Here is a 6,000-nt window from a genome sequence, read left to right on the forward strand (position 1 = left end):
TATTTACAATAGCCAGGACATGGAAGCAACCTAAGTGTCTATCGACAGATGAATGGATAAAGAAGATGTGGTACATATATACAATGGAATATTACTCAGCCATAAAAAGAAATGAAATTGAGTTATTTGTAGTGAGGTGGATGGACCTAGAGTTTGTCATACAGAGTGAAGTAAGTCAGAAAGAGAAAAACAAATACCGTATGCTAACACATATATATGAAATCTAAAGAAAATAAAATAGTTCTGAAGAACTGAGGGGCAGGACAGGAATAAAGACACAGACATAGAGAATGGACTTGAGGACACGGGGAGGGGGAAGGGTAAGCTGGGACAAAGTGAGAGAGTGGCATGGACTTATATATACTACCAAATGTAAAATAGATAACTAGTGGGAAGCAGCCACATAGCACAGGGCTCGCTGCTTTGTGACCACCTAGAGGGGTGGGATAGGGAGGGTGGGAGGGAGACTAAGCAGGAGGGGATATGGGGATATATGTATACATATAGCTGACTCACTTTGTTATACAGCAGAAACTAACAAAACATTGTAAAGCAATTATACTCCAATAAAGATGTTAAAAAAATAAAGATCAGTGGTTGACAGGGGTAGGGTTGAGGGAGGGAAAAATAGGCAGAGCGCAGAGGATTTATAGGGCCGTGAAACTATTCTGTATGATACCATAATGGTGGATGCATGTCATTATGCACTTGTCAAAATCCATAGCATGTACAACACCAAGAGTGAACTCTAACGTAAACTACAGACTTGTGCGTGATAGTGTTGTGTCGACGATGTAGGTTATTGATGGTAACAAATATACCACTCTGGTGCAGGACACTGAGAGTGGGGGAGGAACACATGTGGGAGGAGCAGGGGCACATGGAAACTCTTGACTTTCCATTCAGTTTTGCAGTGAACCTTAAACTACTCTAAAAAATAAAGTCTAGGGCTTCCCTGGTGGCGCAGTGGTTGAGAATCTGCCTGCCAATGCAGGGGACACGGGTTCGAGCCTTGGTCTGGGAGGATCCCACATGCCGCGGAGCAACTGGGCCCGTGAGCCACAACTACTGAGCCTGCGCGTCTGGAGCCTGTGCTCCGCAACGAGAGGCCGCGATAGTGAGAGGCCCGCGCACCGCGATGAAGAGTGGCCCCCACTTGCCGCAACTAGTGAAAGCCCTCGCACAGAAACAAAGACCCAACACAGCCATAAATAAAATAAATACAATTTAAAAAAAATAAAATAAAAAAAAATAAAGTCTATGAAAAACAACAAAACCCAGGTCCAGAGAGCTTTACTGCTGAATTCTACCAAACATTTAGAGAATTAATACCGAGTCTTCACAAACTCTTCCAAAAGATAAAAGAGGAGTGAGCACTTCTCAACTCATTCTACAAAACCAGTATTACATTGATAACAAAATCAGACTAAGATTACACTCTGATTTCTTATAAATATGGATATAAAATTGTTCAACAAAGTACTAGACAACTTAATTCAGGGACATATAAAAGAACTATACATGACTAGGGCTTCCCTGGTGACGCAGTGTTTGAGAATCTGCCTGCCAATGCAGGGGACACGGGTTCGAGCCCTGATCTGGGAAGATCCCGCATGCCGTGGAGCACCTGGGCCCGTGAACCACAACTGCTGAGCCTGCGCGTCTGGAGCTTGTGTTCCACAACAAGAGAGGCCACGACAGTGAGAGGCCCGTGCACCGCGATGAAGGGTGGCCCCCACTCGCCACAACTAGAGAAAGCCCTCGCACAGAAACGAAGACCCAACACAGCCAAAAATAAATATTAAAAAAAAAAAGAATTATACATGACTAGGTAGGTTTTACTCCAGGTATGCAAGGTTGATTTAACATCCCAAGATCAACTATTATAATGCATCATATCAGTAGAATAACAAAAATCCCATGATCATCTCCATAGACACAGAAAAAGCCTGTGACAAAATCCAACACTGTCTCATGATGAAAACATGCAGCAAACTTTTTTTTTTTTGGCCGCACTGCACAGCATGTGGGACCTTAGTTCCCCAACCAGGGATTGAACCCGCACCCCCTGCTGTGGAAGGGCATAGTCTTAACCATTGGACCACCAGGGAAGTCCCTGCAGCAAACTGTTAACAGAAGGGAACCTCCTCAAGCTGACAAGCGACAGCTATGAAAAACCCACAGCTAAGATCACACTTAATGGTGATAGAGAGGATGCTTTTCCTTACAAGAACAGAAACAGAACAAGAATGTCCACTCTTTTTTTTTTCACACACACACACTGTATTTTATTTTTACAAGAGATAAATAAACTGACACCAAGCATTGTAAATGGATGACCACAACAAAAGCAACAATGATTGCAATTACAAAACACACTCATACTATGTCATAATATTGAGAATGTCCACTCTTGCTGCTTTTATTGAACATATCAGATGTTTTATCATTATTTATCATAATTAGACTAGGAAAAAATAAAAGGCATCCAGATTGGAAAGGAAGAAGTAAAATTATCTCTATTCACAGATGACATGATATTGTACATAGAAAATCCTAAGGATTCTGCTAAAAAACTATTATAACTAATAAGTGAGTTCAGCAAGAGTGGAGGGACAAAATTAATATACAAAAATCAATTGTATTTCTATATGCTTGCAATAAAATATTTTAAAATAAAATTAAGAAAACAAATTCATTTACAACAACCAAATGCTAAAATACATAGGAATAAGTTTAACAAAAGAAGTGCAAAACTTATACTCTTAAAACTACAAAACATTGGGACTTCCCTGGTGGCGCAGAGGTTAAGACTCTGTCTGCCAATGCAGGGGACATGGGTTCGAGCCCTGGTCCGGGAAGATCCCACATGCCACAGAGCAACTAAGCCCATGTGCCACAACTACTGAGCCTGCACTCTAGAGCCCGTGAGCCACAGCTACTGAGCCTGTGTGCTGCAACTACTGAAGCCCACACACCTAGAGCCCATGCTCTGCAGCAAGAGAAGCCACCGCAATGAGAAGCCCATGCACTGCAACGAAGAGTAGCCCCACTCGTGGCAACTAGGGAAAGCCCACGTGCAGCAACGAAGACCCAATGCAGCCAGAAATTAATTAATTAATTAATTTTTTAAAAAAACTACAAAACTTTGTTGAAACAAACTTAAAATCTAAATAAATTGGAAAATATCCCATGTTCATGGATTATAAGGCTTAATATTATTAATATGTAATTTCTCCCCAGTTTGAACAATAGATTCAACATGATCCCAGTCAAGGATATTTTACGGATAATGACAACTGGTTAAAGTTTATGCAGAAAGGCAAAAGACCTAGAATGATCAACACAATACTGAAGAACAATGTCACAGGACTATCTGACTTCAAGACAGATAGTCTCTTAATAGAGAGCTACAGTAATCAAAACAATGTGAAAGAATAGACAGACTGGGACTTCCCTGACGGTCCAGTGGTTAAGACTTTGCCTTTCAATTCAGGGGGTACAGGTCCGTTCCCTGGTCAGGGAGCTAACATCCCACATGTCTCAGGGCCAAAAACCCAAAACATAAAACAGAAGCAATATTGTAACAAATTCAATAAAAAGACTAAAAATGGTCCACATCAAAAAGTCTTTAAAAAAAAACAAAAAGAATTGACAGATTAATGGAACAGAACAGAGAACCCATAACTGATTCACTTTGATATAAAGCAGAAACTAACACACCATTGTAAAGCAATTATACTCCAATAAAGATGTTTAAAAAAAAAAACCAAAGAACCCAAAAATAAACTCACATATAGTCAACTGATCTTTGACAAAGAAGCAAAGGCAACTCAACGAAGAAAAAAAGTTTTTTCAACAAATAAGTCTTCTTAGCAAATGACAATGGAAAACATGGATAGCTATAAGCAAAAAAAATTAGACACAAACTTCAAAACTTTCACAAAAATTAGCTCAAATGTACCTCATAAGCCAAAATGTAAAATGCAAAATTTTAAACATCTGAAAGATAATGTAAGGGATTTCCCTGGCAGTCCAGTGGTTAGGACTCAACACTTTCACTGCAGGGGCCTGGGTTCAATCCCTGGTCAGGGAACTAACATCCCACAAGCCAAACAGAGTGGCCAAATAAATAAATAATAAAAAATTTTTAAATAAAAGATAATATAAGAGAAAATCTAGATGACCTTGGGTCTGGCAATGAGGTTTTAGACACAACCCCAAAAGCATGATCCATGAATGAGAAAACTGATCCATTAAAGTTCATTAAAATTAAACTTTTCTGTTTTTCCAAAGATACTGTTAAGAGAATGAAAAGACAATCCACAAACTGGGACAAAATATTTGCAAAACATATGCCTGACAAAGAACAATGTGTGAACTGAGTGGAAATATCAACAAAGAAATAGAAAACATAAAAAGAAACCAAAAAGGGACTTGCCTGGTGGCACAGTGGTTAAGGATTAGCCTGCCAATGCAGGGGACACGGGTTTGATCCCTGGTCCGGGAAAATCCCACATGTTGCAGAGCAACTAAGCCCGTACGTCACAAATACTGAGCCTGTGCTCTAGGGCCCAAGAGCCACAACTAGGGCACGTGCCAGCTGCTGGTGGGGACTCTGACGCCCAAGGAGACGGGAGGAACCCCAGAATGAACTGGTAGGTTGTAGAGGGACTGACGGCAGAAGAGAAGTGGAGGCCAGACAAGATCGGCACCCCTGAGGTGGGGGAGATCAGGAGAGGCAGGTGGGAGGGACTCTCCGGGAAGAGTGGGAGAGGAGTGGAGGGCGATCACCTAGCCCACTGTGTCTGGGGAGGCTGCTGAGCTTCCAAGCCGGTTTCCCCACCCCCCAAGGCCCCATCCAGGCCACGTGGGTCCTAGGGGCAATGGAGGGAGGCCGAAGAGATCAGGTGAGGCAGGTGGGAGGGGCCCTCCAGGAGGAGTGGGAGAGGAGCAGAGGGTGATTGCCTTGCCCACTGGGGCCCCGGGGAGACTGCTGAGCTCCCAGGCCAGTCCCCTGCCTTCCAAAGCCCTCTCCAGGCTGCATCGTCCTTGGGGGCATAGGAGGGAGGCTGGGGAGATCAGGAGAGGCAGGCAGGAGGGGCCCTCCCAGACTCCAGACTGGAGAAGCAGTAGAAGAGAGGAGGGCATATGTCCTGCCCACTCAGGCCCAGGAAGCCTGCTGGGCTCCCAAGTGAGGTCCCCTGCCCTCTGAGACCAGGAGTGGGGGTACTCCTGGGCCCCTTCTCTTCCTTGAGCCTAAGCCTCACCGCCCACAGCCCTCAGGGCCTTTTCCAGCCCTGTAGGTCCTGAGCATTGGCCTTTCCCACCACCCAAACCTCGCCCTTGCTTAGGCTCCGTTCTCCACAGCCAAAGCCCGTCCCCCAAAACCCCCTTTTTTTTTTCCTTTTCCCTCCTCCTCTTTTTTACTACTGTGGTACTGACGTACCTTCCAGTTGTTGATCCATCTATACTTTTATTTTTACATTTTTTCTAACATATCTGTTAGTTTCCTAGTCTAATTTTATTTTTTACTTTATTGTTCTCTTTTCTTTTTTTTCCACCCCATGCAGCTCGCAGGATCTTGGTTCATGAGCCCAGGGGTCCTCATATCAGCACAAAGACCCAGCTCTACTCAATAGGCTACAACCTCCAGTGTTGGAAGCCTCAGGCCAAACAACCAGTAAAAGAGGAACACAATCCCACTCATTAAAAAAAAAAAAAGAGACAGCAAAAAAATATGTTACAGATGAAGGAGCAAGGTAAAAAACTACAAGACCAAATAAATGAAGAGGAAATAGGCAATCTACCTGAAAAAGAATTCAGAGTAATGATAATAAGATGATCCAGAGTCTCAGAAATGGAATGGAAGCATGGGTTGAGAAAATACAAGAAATGTTTAACAAAGCTGTACAAGAACTAAAGAACAAACAAACAGAGACGAACAACACAATAACACAAATGAAAAATACACTAGAAGGAATCAATAACAGAAGAACG

Source organism: Tursiops truncatus, chromosome 3, assembly GCF_011762595.2.
Source record: "Tursiops truncatus isolate mTurTru1 chromosome 3, mTurTru1.mat.Y, whole genome shotgun sequence".
In the NCBI taxonomy this organism is placed as follows: Eukaryota; Metazoa; Chordata; class Mammalia; order Artiodactyla; family Delphinidae; genus Tursiops; species Tursiops truncatus.